This window comes from Rhineura floridana, chromosome 4 (genome assembly GCF_030035675.1).
Source record: "Rhineura floridana isolate rRhiFlo1 chromosome 4, rRhiFlo1.hap2, whole genome shotgun sequence".
NCBI classification, from domain to species: domain Eukaryota; kingdom Metazoa; phylum Chordata; class Lepidosauria; order Squamata; family Rhineuridae; genus Rhineura; species Rhineura floridana.
In genome coordinates, this window is record NC_084483.1 from 15,187,392 (window position 1) to 15,205,731 (window position 18,340).

An 18,340-nucleotide genomic window follows, 5' to 3' on the forward strand; every position below is an offset into this window, starting at 1 on the left:
AGTATTTAAAGCTGGCTTTTATTGCTTGATACATTAAAATTTTTTACATTTATGTATTATTTATCCTTAACTCTTTTTTCTAAACTTTTGCATTTTGTTAAGGACAAGTGACTTTTGGTTTGTTCGTTTGGTTGTTTGGTTTACCCACTAGTGAATTAAGCAACATTCCTGGCCACTTGGACATATAAGCCATTTTCCAAACCATAACGTATATTATAGTTATTAAATACAGATTTCCTCTTCTCCCAAAATAGTTTGGCTTCCATAGGAAAGATCCTCTTCAGAGCATTGTTTTAGTAGCATTTGGGGTTTGTCAGCAAGTCTAAATGCTAATAAGTTCTTCCTTTGAAAATAATAATAAGCCACCAATCAAAAAGGTCCCCTGAATTTTCAAGGTGGTCCTAGGGAAGGCACTCTCTCTTGGCCTTACCCCACCCCCAGACCTCATGTCTGCAATGTGGAGATATTAACACTGACCTACCTTACAGGGTTTAATGGTTACAGTACAATAATGTATTTGAAGTCTTTTGAACAATCAAGACCCAAACAAATGCTAAGGATTATTATTGGGTCTAAAAATGTGCAAGGTTCAACCAAAGCTATGTGGAGAACAAAAACAGCACTTGTGCTTTGTGCACTGGATTAATATTCAAGCTGGAGAAGGTTTCCCACTTTATACTCCCCTCTCTCCACCAGCTGTAACCTCCTTGCAATAATTTCAGGTGTCCAGGAGATGTCTCCCACAGCCTCTCCAAGCTATGTGAAGCTGTCAAAAGCAGCTAGGGATTGGGGAGGTTTGCAAGAGATCCCTACCTGTCAGATGGGATGGTGAAAATCAGAGTGGCTCAGAAGTGAGTTCAGACATTTCTCAATATATTTTGGAGGGTGGGGGATGACTTGATTTATTTCTGAGAAGGGATGGAAAGATCTGTCAATTCTTCATTTTTCCTATCTTAAATTCAGTTCTGCAGCAATCTGCAATTTTTTCTGTTAAGAAGTCCACATGAATTTTAGTGTGAATTTCCTTTAGTAAACACATTTTTGTACGCAGTTTTGACTAATGTATATATTTTGCAAGCAATTTTTCCTAATGTAATACATTTTTGTATGTTGTTTTCACTAATAGATTAATTTTTATAGAAACGTTTTGCTAATATATGCATTTTTGTAAATATTGGTTGGAGAACTACATTGCAAAATTCAGATAAAAAAGAATTTAAAGGATGGCTATGTTATGGATCTCTTTTTTGGAAGGGAGTGTGAATTTGAAAAATTTGGCTTTAAATGTGAATCGAATCAAATTTCTCCCCATCCCTATTTCTGACTCCATCAGATGTGAGCCATAGGTGACTTGCCCATATAGAAATCCCTCCATGCAGAGAACTAGCATGTTTGGGGAAAGTATTTTAGCCTTGACCCTGATCTCTGAGTTTTCAGTGTGAGTTTTAGTTTTCAGAATTAGTTTTGTATGTGATATCATTCAATCCTGTGAAGGGTCACTTGTATTCTGAATTCACCTCCCCATGTATCTCAGTGCATGAATCCCTTGCATTGATCAATGTATTGATAATGGTGTAGTGCTTAGTGTGTCAGATTAGGACTAGGAGACACAGGTTCAAATCCCTTCTCACCTGTGAGGCTCACTGAATCACCATTGAGTCATCATATTTCACCCTAATCTACCTCACAGGATTGTTATGAGAATAAAAGGAGAAACCATGAGATTGTTTTATTGTCTATTTTAATTATGGATAATTATATTTTAATGCTTGTGCAAATGGTTTTTATACTTGGCAAAATGCTTAGAAGCCAGTTTTGACATTAAGCAGAATATAAATTCAATTAATGATCATGATGTATGTCATCTTGAGCACTTTGAATGAAAGACAAGATATAAATGTAATAAATAACAAAAATGTGTGTATATTTCACTAAGTGTACATTAGGGATGGGGAGAAATTTGATTCTGTTTACATTTAAAGGCAAATCTATCAAATTCAAGCCTTCTGACTTATCAGAATTTTGCAATGCAATTCTCCAACCAAATAATGTTTACAAAAATGCACATATTAGGGGAAGTGTGCATAAAATAAATAAATTATTGAAAATAACACACAAAATGCATTATATTGGGAGAAATTGCTTGCAGAAATGTGTACCTTAGTCAAAATGGAATACAAAAGTGTGTTTATTAGGAGAAATTGGCAGTAAAATGCTGAAGAATTTTCATGAGGATTTTTTTTAAAAAAAATGGCAAATTGCTGCAGAAACATGGAGAAAAGGATTTAATATTGGAAAATGAGAAATTGAAAGAACTGAAATTGACACTGTGTACATGCATGAGGATGGGGGGCACTGAAACTAATCATAGCATTCCCATGTCAAGTACATTCTGTGCTTGAGGCAGTATGCCTCTCTGAATGTCAAATGTTGGGAATCTCAGGTGGGGAGAGTGCTGTTGAGCTCAGGTCCTGCTTGCTGGCATCTGGTTGGCCACTGTGAGAACTGGATGCTGGACTAGACAGGCCACTGGCCTGACCCAGCAGGATTCTTCTTATGTTCTTACATACAACATCATATAGCTAAACCAGAAACTACACACATTATATGATATAGTATATGTGAAATGTTTTGAACCCTTTTGAGCACCACAAACATGATGTATAATTATTTATTATTACCACCAGTTGCTGCATCTCTTGTGCCTGGTAGCTAGGATGATTCAAAACTGCAACCCCATATGTTCAGAAACCACAAGTTAGGGCCTTTATTTCATAAGGTATAACAGTAAAAAAAAATTAGAAATGATCTCTTTTTAATTTATTTTCAGGTTTTTCAGTCTTTGTGGGCACATGCTGTAATCACATTGTCAGCACATGATCGGTAGCCCATAGAGACAAAATCTTGTCTTTTTTTAAAAAGTGAGACCTGTAATTTTCATGGTTCTTTTAAGAGCTCTGAAAAGAGATGTGTATCAAAATCTCTTTAGTTCTGTGAAACTTCACAGTACACCAGTTTGAGGGTTCTGGAGAGTCTTCTTCATACAGATTTTAATCTTGTTTCAGGCTGTGTCTCAGACTTTTGCATGTGTGTGTGTGCAGAGAACTGCAATGACAAATGCTACACAATGTGTTTTGTGTTCCAAGGAGAACACTGAAATATATTGGTATGACTTGAGGTTTTTTGGTAGCATTTTCTTCCTCTCCAATGAAACCCTCCTCTAAATCCCAATGATCAAGTATAACATCAAGAAATGGTATTTTGTAGCAACCTTTTACATGCAGGAATGAGTAAACATACACGGCTGTTCCAGTTTATTCCCAACTCTGTTGCCCTTTTCTGAAACCAGCAAGATGGTCTCTTTTTTATGAATGCACAGGATCAAGCATTCTTACATTCTCCCCATTGCCTGTTGGCTATTCAGAGTCCTTGTAAGTCAGACGTTGTGCTTACCTAAGCTTACAGAGCTTCTGATAGCAGTTGTCTGAATAGGCAGGCTAAGGTTGGAGCTCCCACCTAAGACTTCTTGAGGCTTGGGAGATATCAGGAAAATGACTGGAAGTTCAACAGTGGATTGTCTTTAGAATTCTTATAATATTTGTTTTTTAAACATTAAACATATTTACTAGTAATACATACAGTGACCTTTGCCATTGAATCAGAACCAAATCAAAGTACTGTATGTTACAAATCAACATTAAATACATGGGAACAGCCCATAACATTTCCACATCTCTCTGCCCACCCCAGGTATTCAGCATTCCTCATATTTCATCCACAAAAGTCTGAAAACTGTGTTTAATTTGATTCTGACTACATCATATCTCTGGCAGCACCAGGGCTGATGCCAGGCATGACTGGGCCCTTGGGCACCAGCCTTCCCCGGGCCCCCAGCCCCCCCCCCCCAACAAACCATGCAGGACCACTCTACCTACCTCTTCTCTCTTTCTGTGAATGCCCTGCGTGCTGAGCATGCAGGTTGCTGCCATCAACCAAGATGGCGGCGGAGGCTTCTCTAAAGGGCTGATACCCCTGCCACCATCTTCGTTGATGGCACACATGCGTGGTATGCTGCATGTGCACACATGCCTGCCATCAATCAAGATGGCAGTAGAGGCATCAGCCCCTTAGAGAAGCCTCTGCTGCCATCTTGGTTGATGGCAGCTGTGCGTGCAGGGCATTCACAGAAAGGGAGAAGAGGTAGGTGGAGCGGACAGGTGCCACGGGCCCACATGGTATGTAGGGGGACTGGGAGCTCCAAATCTGCAATCTGTGGCAGGGTCGGGAGTAGACCCTGCCGAGGATCACGGAAGAGATGCACTACCCCAGCACCCTAAGGAGGGGCCCTTTAGGGGCCCCTCTGGGCTGCAGGGGCCCTTGGCCAGGGCCTGACCTGGCCGCCCTTTGGCGCCTGCCCTGGGCAGCACACCCACCACCCATTTCCAGTTTGCAGCTAGCTGTAACTTGCTTTCAAGGCACAGATCCAAATATTCTGGTTTGTTGCACATTACATGGCTCCTAGCCAGCAATCTAATCCTTTAAAAAGAAAAGCAAGACATATCCCATTCCTTAGCATATTTGCTTGGAAGTTTATGAATTTATTTCAATGGAATGTACTTTTAAATAAACAGATATTATTCAGTTATATGGTTAATGTTAATGGTGAATGGTGGGTTGTGTCCAAACTGAGAAAAGCTCCATGGCTATAGTCACACCCCCATGTACTCCCATGTTCCTCCAGTTAATTAATGTTGGAGTTATGAGCATGCACACAGGCATAGCACTTTCATTGTATCATATATTTCTGTATCTATCTATCTATCTATCTATCTTGCCTGGTATTCCGGAATTCTAATCTTGTGGGTGTATAGGAGATTAGAAGTAGTTACATGAAAGGAACGATGAAACCAGATGGCCACTATGGCTCTTTCCTGATCTCCCTTCGCTATTTGCCACATCTCTCCTCTGAAGTGAGCTTGCAAAGTGACAACATGCACTGGTCAGAGGGAAGTGGCATGAAACAGATATCTCCAAAACCATGCCCACCAACTGCTAGCGTTTCAAGCGTGTCCCCAACTTGGACAATGCTTGTGCACATGCCACACAAATGAAAATATTGAGGATCAATTCCGTATCTTTCAAAAAAAAAAATTTTTTTTTTTGCAGTAGAAGAAAAAGCAAGGTTTTTAAAGTACATTATTCTGGAATACTAGCTGAGTAGACATTGTGTGGCAGCATGCCAAAAAATCCTAAAAATCCAGCAACTATTCCGCTATAAGTGGTAAGAACGGAAAGGCTCGCCCTCTCTTTCTCTCTCACAGACAGACAGAGAGACGCTCACACACGAAAAGGAGAACCAGGAACTGAAGAAGCAAGTCCTGATGGCTGAGCAAGTAAACCAGCAGCCCTAGGGCAGGATCCAGACATAGTCATACTTAGAGTTGGCTCATTGAAATCAGTAGGACTTAAACCATTCTCATTGATTTCAGCAGGTCTACTGTAAGCATGACTGACAAAGCAATCCAAACTATTGGAAGCCACTTTAATTTATGCCAGGATAAATTATACTGGGGTAATTTACCCCATTCCAAACTCCATTCAGGAGTGGGACTACTGCTGGCTGAGCTGGCCCAAGCCTGGCAGAGGGACAACAAGAAAGGAACTAGGAATAGTAGGTCTCAGTGTGGAGTATTTTGTGCTGTTAAGCACTATGCAGTGATAATATTGGCCCATTAATGGAAACAAAACCAAAAAAATCATTATTAAAGCATGAGGGTTTTTATAAGAAAGTTGTGGTCTTTCTTCTTTTATTTGTACATAATTTGTTGACAAATAATTATATCTTTAAAAAAACAGATTAAAAAAAGAAATGAACCAAATTTACCATCTCTACATTAATGGTGGGATTCTTGTCTTTGTCTTTGAAATGTCGTTTCTTAATTGATAGCCTTTCACAAAACCAGCAGAAATACAAGAGGTGGATACCAAGGCCTTTTTAGTTGTGGCACCCAGGATTTAGAACAGCCTCTCAAGAGAAGTCTGCCTGGTTACTTTGCTGCTTGCTTTTAGATGGACAAGAAAGACTTTTATTTCAGTGAGCTTTTGCTGAATACCAACAGTTGGCTTTTCAAAGGGGCTGCAAGACCTACTCAGGCAAGAGGAAGTTTAGCAGCTGAGTTCAGATGATTTTGTATGCCCGAGTTACTGAAATGTGCCTGTATTGTTTTTGAGCTGTGCTGTGATTTTAATTGTTGTTGTGAACTGCCTTGAGCATATGATGAGGTGGAATATAGATGTTTCAAGGAGAAAAAAAGGGTGCTTTGTTGTGTCAGCACTTAGCTGTTCATTGTGTTATTCATTATTTAGCAACCATGCTTTCTGGATGGCTGTCAAAAATTCTTTTGCAATCCTGGGAAGAAGTCATTTTCAAACCAGAGGATCTTTCCAGACGGTGAAGAAAACTCTCAGATTTTATTTTTAGCACAAATCTGTTTCTCCCCCCCCCCGCACAGTTTTCCTTCCCTCCTCAAATGAAGACACTCAGCATTTGGTGGCCGCTGGACTTCCCCTCTGTTTTAGGCTTCCCAGAACCAGTGGCACACTGCCGTGGAAATGAAAGCATAAAAAGAGCCCTGCTGGATCAGCACTAAAGACCCAGCATCCTGTTCTCTTATTGGCTAACCAGATGTCCATGGGAAGCCTGCAAGTAGGACATGAGTGCAATAAGATTCTCCCCACTTGAGTTTCCTGGCAATTGGTATTCAGAGGCCACCAGCTGTACAGGAAGCTAAGCAGCAACTCTATCCTGAAAATATCGGAGAAACGACTAACTCACCCCAAGAAATCAGCAGGCAGTGGGGGCTGGATATTTTGGCCCAGCCTTAGCTCTACCTGTCTCAATTTAGTAGGACAGCCCCTATTTTCCAAATCTCATAAGAACATAAGAAGAGCCTGCTGGATCAGGCCAGTGGCCCATCTAGTCCAGCATCCTGTTCTCACAGTGGCCAACCAGGTGCCTGGGGGAAGCCCGCAAGCAGGACCCGAGTGCAAGAACACTCTCCCCTCCTGAGGCTTCCGGCAACTGGTTTTCAGAAGCATGCTGCCTCTGACTAGGGTGGCACAGCACAGCCATCACGGCTAGTAGCCGTTGATAGCCCTGTCCTCCATGAATTTGTCTAATCTTCTTTTAAAGCCATCCAAGCTGGTGGCCATTACTGCATCTTGTGGGAGCAAATTCCATAGTTTAACTATGCGCTGAGTAAAGAAGTACTTCCTTTTGTCTGTCCTGAATCTTCCAACATTCAGCTTCTTTGAATGTCCACGGGTTCTAGTATTATGAGAGAGGGAGAAGAACTTTTCTCTATCCACTTTCTCAATGCCATGCATAATTTTATACACTTCTATCATGTCTCCTCTGACCCGCCTTTTCTCTAAACTAAAAAGCCCCAAATGCTGCAACCTTTCCTCGTAAGGGAGTCGCTCCATCCCCTTGATCATTCTGGTTGTCCTCTTCTGAACCTTTTCCAACTCTATAATATCCTTTTTGAGATGAGGCGACCAGAACTGTACACAGTATTCCAAATGCGGCCGCACCATAGATTTATACAACGGCATTATGATATCGGCTGTTTTATTTTCAATACCTTTCCTAATTATCGCTAGCATGGAATTTGCCTTTTTCACAGCTGCTGCACACTGGGTCGACATTTTCATCGTGCTGTCCACTACAACCCCGAGGTCTCTCTCCTGGTTGGTCACCGCCAGTTCAGACCCCATGAGCGTATATGTGAAATTAAGATTTTTTGCTCCAATATGCATAATTTGACACTTGTTTATATTGAATTGCATTTGCCATTTTTCCGCCCATTCACTCAGTTTGGAGAGGTCTTTTTGGAGCTCTTCGCAATCCCTTTTTGTTTTAACAACCCTGAACAATTTAGTGTCGTCAGCAAACTTGGCCACTTCACTGCTCACTCCTAATTCTAGGTCATTAATGAACAAGTTGAAAAGTACAGGTCCCAATACCGATCCTTGAGGGACTCCACTTTCTACAGCCCTCCATTGGGAGAACTGTCCGTTTATTCCTACTCTCTGCTTTCTGCTTCTTAACCAATTCCTTATCCACAAGAGGACCTCTCCTCTTATTCCATGACTGCTAAGCTTCCTCAGAAGCCTTTGGTGAGGTACCTTGTCAAACGCTTTTTGAAAGTCTAAGTACACTATGTCCACTGGATCACCTCTATCTATATGCTTGTTGACACTCTCAAAGAATTCTAATAGGTTACTGAGACAGGACTTTCCCTTGCAGAAGCCATGCTGGCTCTGCTTCAGCAAGGCTTGAACACAGCTCTGACTCTTTCCTGTGTTTGCCACTTGGGGATCACCTCTTCGAATGTTGTGAATATGAGTCACTCGGGTTGCCATCCCTCAAGGTTCAGCCCCCTTCTGAATTCTAGTGTCTCTAGAATTTCAATCTCTGAGTGGGGAAGGGTGTGTGTGTGTGTCTTGCATCCAGTGCGCATGCATGTGAAACATACGCACATGAATGCTGAGGCATGCATGATGCAGCACACAGCCTGACATTTCATACACATGCGGTTTTTTCTCATAGATACATATTTAGCCCCAAAACAAGACTTTCAAATCAGTGGAAGACAGGCTATTGCAGAATAAAATGAAGACATAGGTTACAACCAGTGAAACCAGATCTTTTTGGCAATGTTGTAATTATGAGGATGGTTGCTGTGATTCCCTGCCTTAGTACAGGAATATTAATAGATGTGTTTTAATCTGAAATGTTGGAGGGTATGGTCTATAAATATGATTACATAATTATGCTTCTTTGATAAATGACACAAAAAAGGCCTATTTGTCTCTACCACAGTAGGAGGGGAAGAGAATTAGCTCCACACAGAGAATGGTGTCTGTGTTTATGTGTGTGTGTGTGTGAGCACATGCACACCTTGGTCAGTTTCTTCATTTTTTGTGGCAAGATTTGCAAGAGCCCCCTTGCCAAAAGGCTGAGATACATAAATGCTGTTTGCACAGTGGTGCAGCAATGCACATTTTGACATGGACATGTCCACAACACACCTCCATTTCCATTTTGTTAAGCGTGCTCAGAAATTCAAGGGGACACCGTTTCTTATGCCGTTCTTTAATCATAATCACAAGAAACTGATTTGTTTTTTTAAAATTTCCCTGTCTCAGGTGCCATCTTGTGGACAAACTATGGTATGCTTCTTAAAAAATTGATGGAAGACCAGAGAGGCAGTTGCGTTAGTCTGTTGGTGGAGAGCAACAAAAAAGGCTTGTGGCATTTATTGCGGTGGGCTGGTGGCATCCAGATTTCTGGAGTAAAGCCCAATTCTCCAGAATTGTGAAATCGCACCATCAGTTAACAGATGTATACGTGGATACACGTGCGGGAGGGGGAGGACATAAATTGTGGGCAGGGGGTCTCTAGTATGTCTGTATGTGACATCTGTGAGATCTGCCAAATGAAAGTAACTTCTTGCCTTTGACAAAGTGGGTTCTATTCCATGCCAACGTATGACACAATAAATCCATGAGTCTTTCACCTCTTCGTTCTTAAAAACTAACAAGGTTACCAAAGGCTGCCAGGTGGAGAAAGTGAATCTGAAGAATTGTTTTTAGCACAAAAGGAAGCAGCATGTGCAAAGAGAGGTGTCCTCCGCAGAGCTTGGAAAAGTTACTTTTTTGAACTACAACTCCCATCAGCCCCAGCCAGCATGTGCTGGCTGGGGCTGATGGGAGTTGTAGTTCAAAAAAGTAACTTTTCCAAGCTCTGCTCCAGAGGCCTCCTCTCTGGCGCTGGTTGCTCAGACTCCCCCTCCCTGCTGCCCTGATTTCTCTCACCCATGGACGTCAACCTGCGGGTGGGGGTAGGGAGAGGTGCAGCCCCCCCTTCCCTGGATGAAGCATAATCCCTACTGAGTGGCAGGAACCCAAACCCTCCAGTGTTACAGGGACATCATGCTGTCGGATTTGCTTAAGGATACCCCTGGCAGAGTGGCCTGCTACAAAATGGAAGCCCCGATGGACTCTTCATGGGCTCCATCTGGGAGGAATGGATGGATGCACCAAATGGATACCTATTCATGAGAAGCCTTCTAGTGCATTTACGGCCAGACTGGAGCAGTGGACATTCCCTAGATGCTTTCTGCTGTCCAGTGAATCTTGACAGGTGTCTCTGAAGAACTGAAAGAACTGGGAGGGAAATGGAGAGCCAATGTGCTGTAATGTTCAGACCTGGGTTTCGATCCCCACTCAGCCATGCAGCTCACTGGGGAACCTTGGGTCAGCCACTTTAATCTTTCAGTCTAACCTACCTCATGGGATTGTTGTGAGGATGAGGAAAACAGGCCCATGTATGCCACCCTGAGCCCCTCAGAGGAGAAGCAGGATATAAATGTCATGCAGCAGTAGCCAACGTTGTGCCCTTCAGGTGTTGTTGGACGCCCAGTTCCCATCAGCTCCAGACAGACAACATGGCCAATGGTCAGGGCAGATGGGAGCTGTAGCTCAACAACATCTGGAGGGCACCACATTGGCTACCCTGAATGTAATGTAATACATTCATTGCACTCATGTTCTGCTTGTGGGCTTTACGAAGGCATCTGTTTGGCCACTGCGTGGACTAGATGGGCTTTTGGGCTGATCCAAAAAAAAGTAGAAGGGATCTGGCGAGGCAACAGTACTGCACCATGCTAATAAAGGCAGCTGAAGCATAAAAAAATTATAGGTTGTGGCTGAGTGAAACAAACTCCAAAGGCTCAAGTATCTGAACTGTATAGAGCAAGTACAGTTACAACCCCCCCCCCCTGTTTAGCCTTGGGAAATCTCTTTGCAGGTATGCAAAAGCAAGACATATATGAATAACCAAAAAGAAAAGCTTTTGGTTTGCTGCTCCTTGTTTTTGCAACAGCTGAGTTTCTGTAATGTTCTTTCTTTCTTTCTTTCTTTCTTTCTATCCTCTCCTTCCTCCTAGTAGGAGCCCATCTCAAAGTGGCTTTACGCATATATAGGTGATGGTTACCATTGCTCATGAAATCTCTCTCTCTCTCTCTCTCTCTCTCTCTCTCTCTCTCTCTGTGTGTGTGTGTGTGTGTGTGCACATACAGAGGTACTTACATTTTCCAATAAAAAGCCAAGTCTTCCTATGCCAGAAATTCATCTAGTGAAAAACATTTTCAAAGGACTGTCGCCCCAGTGCACAGATGCATTATGAAATCACAGTAGGCTTTGATTACTCTTTCTATAAAGGGTTATAGACTGCCACAGGTTTTATTTACATTTTTGCAGGTTTCATCAGGGTTGGCTTTAGAGGAGTTACTCCAGAGCAAAGCACAGGCAAACGGCATTAATATTAAAAGCCAGTTGGTAGTAATTTGCTCTCTTCATCATTATCTGGTAGCAATGTCGAGGCCTTTTTCTAAAGGCGCATGTCAATGGGTCTTCTCTGGGGGGTTTACGTGTTTTCATACAACACACCTGACACACACATACACCCCATACAAACGTAGCAGGAATTTTACTCCAAGGAGATTCCCACCTTATCTGCACAGGCAATGGAGACAGAAATAAGGCCACCATGGGCTGTGGAGAGGGCTATGGTTGGCTTCCTTCCACTGAGGATATGTAACATCATGGCTTCCAGATGGTTAGGGCTCATAACACTATATAGAAGAGGGAATGGCATCAACTGTTGGTTCTTAATTCTTACTTCTGAATGGCAAGCTACACCATGCCACAATTTCTGTTCTACAAAACTGGCCTACTTTCTATCTGATATCCCTCACCAGATGGAAGGGTCAGTGCCAGACTTCAGGGGGGCCTTGGCCCAATGCTGCCAATGGACCCCATCCCCCAAAACAGTGCAGGTGCCCTGCCTGCTTCTGCATATGGGGGTGAGGGTGGTAACACCCCCTCTGCCTGGGCTGGCCCTTCCCTCCGCCAACACTTCCCGCCAGCCAAGATGGACACTGCACTACTACCTGCCATGCACATGGCCACCACCACACTCCCTCTCCCTGGGCCACCACTCACCACCCTCCCTGCTCATCCCCAGAAGTAGTTTCAGCACTGGGTGGGTGTTGCAGCCACTCTGAATGAGAGTCAAGCTTGGCTTCCATCTGTGGTGGCCACTTGACATGCTTAATTACTCAAATCCACTGCTCAGCTTCTAGGTATGTAAAATCTATACATCTTTTGGGACCACAGATGTAGATATTATATGGATCTGTAGGCCAGGACAGTGCATTTTGAGTAATTCCATATGGCGATGGCCATCACGAATGGGAGCCAAGCTTGACTCCCATTCAAAAGCGGCAGAACCACCTGCCCAGCACAGAAACAGCTCTGGAGGCCTGGTGGAGAAGATGATGAGTGGCGGGGGAGACTGGTGGGGGCCCTTCTGAGCCCCTGGGGCCCTCAATGGGCTGGTACCAGGCCTGCCAGATGGCATGGAATGATGAAATATATAGCAAGGCCTCCTTGGATAACTACTTCTAGTGCAATTAGGTCACATCTACTTGTAGGGCATTATTTGCTGCTGCTGGAGTTAGCTTTTATGTTCTGATGAGGTGATTAATGTTTGTTCACCCAGGTTGATTTTGGGGTCAAACGGAGTGCTTTCAGAGGACAGGGATATTTCTAGCATTATCATCTCCCCCACCACCACCAGTGCTGTTCACTGCTATTCCTTCTCAATCTGTTTCTTCAGTACCTTTTCACCCCTTCCCTCATTATTAATGCTGGGTTTTTCTTGCTTGGGAAAAATCACATGAATATTTTCAGGCAATCACAGATCACAAGCTGAATGTGTTGAAATCATGATTAGGGATGGGCTAGAATTCTGCCCAATTTGGATTTGGTTCTGAATTTTCCATTAGCTCACTTATTCTCTATCGTGGTGGATCAGATTTTTATGTAGCAATTTTCCATAGTTTTTAAAAAAATGTTTTTTTAAAAAAAAATCCACCTCCAAACTATAATTATTAAGAATGATACTTTTACTGAAATTTCCTTTCATTTATCAATATTTCCTTTCAAAATATCGATATTAGTATCAATATTTTTTGCAGGGAGAAATAATGGATCAGTAAAAGTAGCAGCTTAGCAGACAAACTCAAAAGAATACCGGACTGTTCAGCTGATGGAATGCTTTTGAACTGGCACTGGCCAATGGATTACTATCCTAAATGATACTGTGGAACCAATGGTATTTGGCTTCATTACAACAATCACTAAGTGCAAACTAATCCAATTCTGTGTTCCAATGCTTCCAGAACTAGGAAGTGTTTCTGAATCCTTTTGTAGCAATGATGAAAAGTAACCAAAAGAAGCATCCCTTTTTGATGCTGCTGAAAATGTTTACAAAAAGCACTACACACAGTTTTTGTTCAGCCCTGATTCCTTTGTAACATGAAACCTCTTATTCATTTACTTATTTATTTCAAATCCCTATTAGAGAAACCTGTTATTTGCATGGGAGTTGAAGCTAAAAGATGAAGATTTAGCTGACAGCACATGGCAAGTTCACAGTTATAGTTAAGCTGATAATTTGAGATCTAGCCTTTTAGGTCCAAGGACCTAACAGAGCAATCCTAACTATAGAAAGCCAGCGTAATTTACACAGGTGTAAATTATGCCATCTTAAGTTACCCCGGTTCCAAACTCCATTCAGGAGTGGGGCTACTGCTGGATGAGTTTGGCTTACATTGTCCTTTTTACCAGTGTAATGTGTGCTGGGTTGTTAGGTCACATAGCCAAGCTGAATGGAATTTGGAATGTGGTAAGTCTTCCCCTGCCCCGTCCCCACCACACTCGGTTTTGGGGACTTGCCCCAGCTGAGCCAGGATGAGAGGCTTCAGCTGCCATAGCCCTGGCTGAGTACCGGCTGAGCCAACTCAGCCTGAGATCCACCTATTCCAAACTCTGCTCATCCCAGCAAATATTGGGTTTGGATTGCTCCCCAAGGTCTGCAGGGATGAGTCTACTAATGATATTTTCCTACAGCGATTTATTCCTAAAGAACAATGTTATATTCAATTGCAAATTCATTTTTGGATGTTATGTTGGTAAATTGAAGTGGTAGATGATGGGTAAATCCCTCCCTGACCAACAGGAGCGTCTCTCCCACATACCATTGTACCACTTTTCTCTTAATACCTGGCAAATCCTGCCCACTGTGGCCAGATAGCTACAAAGAATTATAAAAGGTGTCTGCAGATCAAAGCAGGAACCTCGTTTAAACAGCTGAAGTTATGTTTATGTTTACAGCTTATGATTATTAATATTGCTGTTCTTTTTAAGTACATGAAAGGGCAAGTGTTTACATCAGTAGTCGTATAGATACTGTAAAATGATATACGTGTTAAGCCTTCCTTTCCCTCTTAGCAGTGCCCTGACATTCAAGCCCTCACACAAAATTAACCACATCAAAAGGTGCTTCCTGGCCCATCTGGTTAATTTCAAGGCTCTGTTGGTTTTAATGGGGCTAGAGTAAAAATAGCTGCATTAGAAAAATTAGGGGGGAACACAGAGGAAAATGCCACCTACACCCCAAATTTGTATCACGGCGAGTGCTATAGTCACAATGAAGGGGGAAGCTGTTTCCGCTGCATCACCGAAATGTTCTGTGTACAAGGTATTTTTTGGATTTTGCTTTAAATGCTTATCTCTACATTTCAGGTGATGTGTTGCATTTGCTATGACACCCTTGTGCTTTTGTTCCCTACTTAGATTTTGAACCCATGTGTTGCTTTGTTTTGGTGCCTTTGGGAGTTTCTCAGTAGGTGTAGCAATGTATGACAACTCTCTTGTGATTTAGGTGACCTACAGAGACTGGCTCTTTGTTCCTACTATTACTCATTTATTCATTTGTTTGGTCAGGAAGAGTGTAGGCCATTTATTTCTGATGGGCTTGGAGGGCTTTTCTTGTCCCAACTGCAGAAGCAGAAGGATCATGAATCAAGGTTGTGCGGCATTTAATCAATGCACGTGTGCATTGATTAAACTCCCACAAAACTAATACTTGGTGTGATGCAATCACATCAAGATTCTTTTCCGCCTAGTATTTTAGCCGGTGTGTATGCACTCATACACAAAGGGTGGGGGGTGAACTAAAAACTACAGCAGACTGAAAAAAAATTGGAAATAAAATATATATGGGAAAGAATGGCAGATCACAGAGGAAGCTGGCTTATACAGAGTCAAACCAATGGTTCATCTAATTCAGTAATGCTGGGAAGCTACCACAGTGGTTCTGCTCACCCAGTGAGCCACTTCTTTTAAACTTTTTTTTTTTAAAGCACACGAAGAAAGACTCACATTAGAGCAGGAACTCCTGTAGCAGTAATTTTTTTTGTTTTTCAGTGCCTTTATCCACAGGCTCAAATGTCACATGCAAATAAGGGATACGCTGCAACCTTTTGTTGCAAGGCCCTGCTTGTTATTGCTACTTCTCCGGGTGTCTATGACCCTTAAGATCAGGGCAGATGGGAAGTATTTTAAAATCTAAATATTAAGTACACCCTGCCTGAAACACATATGAAAAAAGAAGAGCTAAAATATCCCTTAAACTATTCCTGTCTCACTTAATTAAGGTTCTTAACAAACCATTAACTTTACTGTTTTCATAAATCATTAATGGATAATATGATCAGAGGTTCCCAGGTATTGTTATTGATATACAAGTCCTGCTAAGCTCCTGTGAGCAATTTAATTAAGCTTTCACAAACTTGACAAAGTGCTAAAATCTATCCTTTAAGGCTTACCTTTTGAGAGTATTTTTGAGGGAGGTCATTCAGTAGTTGGCCAGTAATTAAGAATCATAGCAATTTTTCCCCTTTTCCTGTAGCCGAGTCTGTGTATATGTTCACGGACTAGTTACTGAGCTCTACAGAGAATTTTTGATTGTCTCTTCAGAAGAGAAAGAGAATGAGACCACCTCACCCCTCAAGCATCACCACCCGTGGGTCTGGCAGGAAGGGGCCAACAACAGCCTGAGAGACAGTGGCGGTGGCAAGCACAGCTGAGGAGAACGCTTTCGGGTGCTCCCCTTGAAAGTAGCAGCAGCACTAGAGGCCAGCACCTCAGCGAGTGCGTCAGTGCACCCTCTGTGTTGCATTGCACGCCAAACAGGGACTAACACCGCTATCAACATGTGGAATGCCCTGAGGACAAAGCCATGATAATTACAAACAATATCTTGCAATATCAATCCGCTGGTTGGCTGTAACAACTTGAATTTATAGGGTTGAAGCTGTGTAGTACCATGTATGGTATGATTATGAAGTTGGGAGTGAATGGATGGAAGTAGCTTCACACACACACACGCAGGTGACAGCCTGCGCTGGTAAAGAACTGGGCCCCTCTCATGTGAGAGATGGGAGAGTTCTGTCGGTGTGGCGCATGAGTCCTTCAGTGCTTCAGAGATGGGGAGAGTATCTTACATGTGTATGCCTGGTATTGATTCTTTGTATGTGGGTAGTTGTAACATTGCTGAGTGTGGGTGGTTGATGTGTGAGTGGTTGGTCGATATCTTTGAGGTAGTGAATGATGGTAGCAGTTGTATGGAACGGATGGCGAGTGGCTGTATGAGTATGTTGCTTGTTATTTGTACTATACTGTCTTGTAATACTCTTTGACTTTTATATTGTGTTTGTAACATACCAAAATGTGTTATATGATGAGAAATTGCTTGCAAAAATGTGTACATTAGTCAAAACTGCCTATAAAGAAACTCTCATTAAAATGCTAGAGAATTTTTATGAAGATGTTTTCATTGTATCTATAATGTGAACTGAAGGTGGTTTTTATTCTTGTTATTCTTATTATTCATATATTATTTCTTCTTCATTTTATGTCTTTGTTGTTTCTTAAATTTGCAAATAATTAATAAAAAAGAAAAGGGTGAACAGAAAACAGCCTAAGATTGATCTAAGGCACTGTACAACTTAAGGCCTGTTGACCATTGTAGCCAAACTATCTGCAGCCCTGTAGGGGGAATTCCAAACACCCACTTCCTCTGTGCTATATACCTTGAAACAGTCATGGCTCCCCTCAAAGAATCCTGGGAAGTGTAGTTTATGAAGGGTGCTGGGAATTGTTAGGAGACCCCTATTCCCCTCACAGAGCTACAATCTCTTAAGTGGCTTAACAATGAATCCCTCTTTCCAGGGAACCTTTAAGGTGTATTCTGTACGAATGGGTGTTCCAAACAGTCTTCAAAGGCAGCCCCGTGTATGACATGTAGCTGTAATCTAATACTTACTGCACATGAGGATGTTCCAACAGGACTTGTAGCACACATGGTGTTCCAACCGTTACATTTAACAATAAAAAAATTGAAATGGACTGCCTTCAAGTCGATTCTGACTTATGGCGATGCTATGAATAGAGTTTTCATGGTAAGCAGTATTCCATTGCCTTCCTCTGAGGCTGAGAGGCAGTGACTGGCCCAAGATCACCCAGTGAGCTTCATGGCTGTATGGGGAATCAAACCCTTGTCTCCCAGGTCATAGTCCAGCACCTTAACCACTACACCACTCTGGCTCTCTTACATTTAACAATACATTTAACAATGTTTCTTTGTATCGCCTGGTCTTTTCCTTGATGTTTTCACAAGATGCACAGCAAGAATTCAGACTGTCAGGAAAACAGCAGGCACTGGACTCTTCCTCCTTGGTCCACATTATTTTCAATTGAAAAAAAATACTTTTTTGTTTGTTTGCTGGTTATCCACGATGGTGTGTGGATGAATTTCACTAGCCTTATACATAAGAAAGATGAGATGGACTGCTCGCATTTGAGGCTATTGTTTTTCATCTGTCTTAAAAGTTTAAGTAAGGGCCTACAATGCATTATTGGCACACAAGGAAAATAAACTTGCCTCAGCAGGGAATGAATTGTGTTGGGTGTACAAGATGAAGTTCCACCACTGCTGAACTGGCCAACCAATACTGAATTGAGAGCAACTGCCCACATTATCTAATATTATTCTGTTTTCTTCAGTCTGAAAATATTGAACCTGAATTTTCCCAACCCACAAGTCTTTAGGAAAGAGAAGGAGATCCTATGGGCCATCAGCTAATATTGGTGGGTACGCATGGCACTGCACCACAGTCTTCTGATGTCACAAGATTCCTACTGAAATAAATGTTATTTATTTAGGTTATCTTACATAATTTATATATCACCCTTTGCACAAATCAAAGAGCAATTTTCATCCATGCATCCATAAAATAACACACTTCTTTTAAAATGCACAACAAATCACAAAGGCTAATAGCAGCAGCAATCAGGTCTCTCCTCC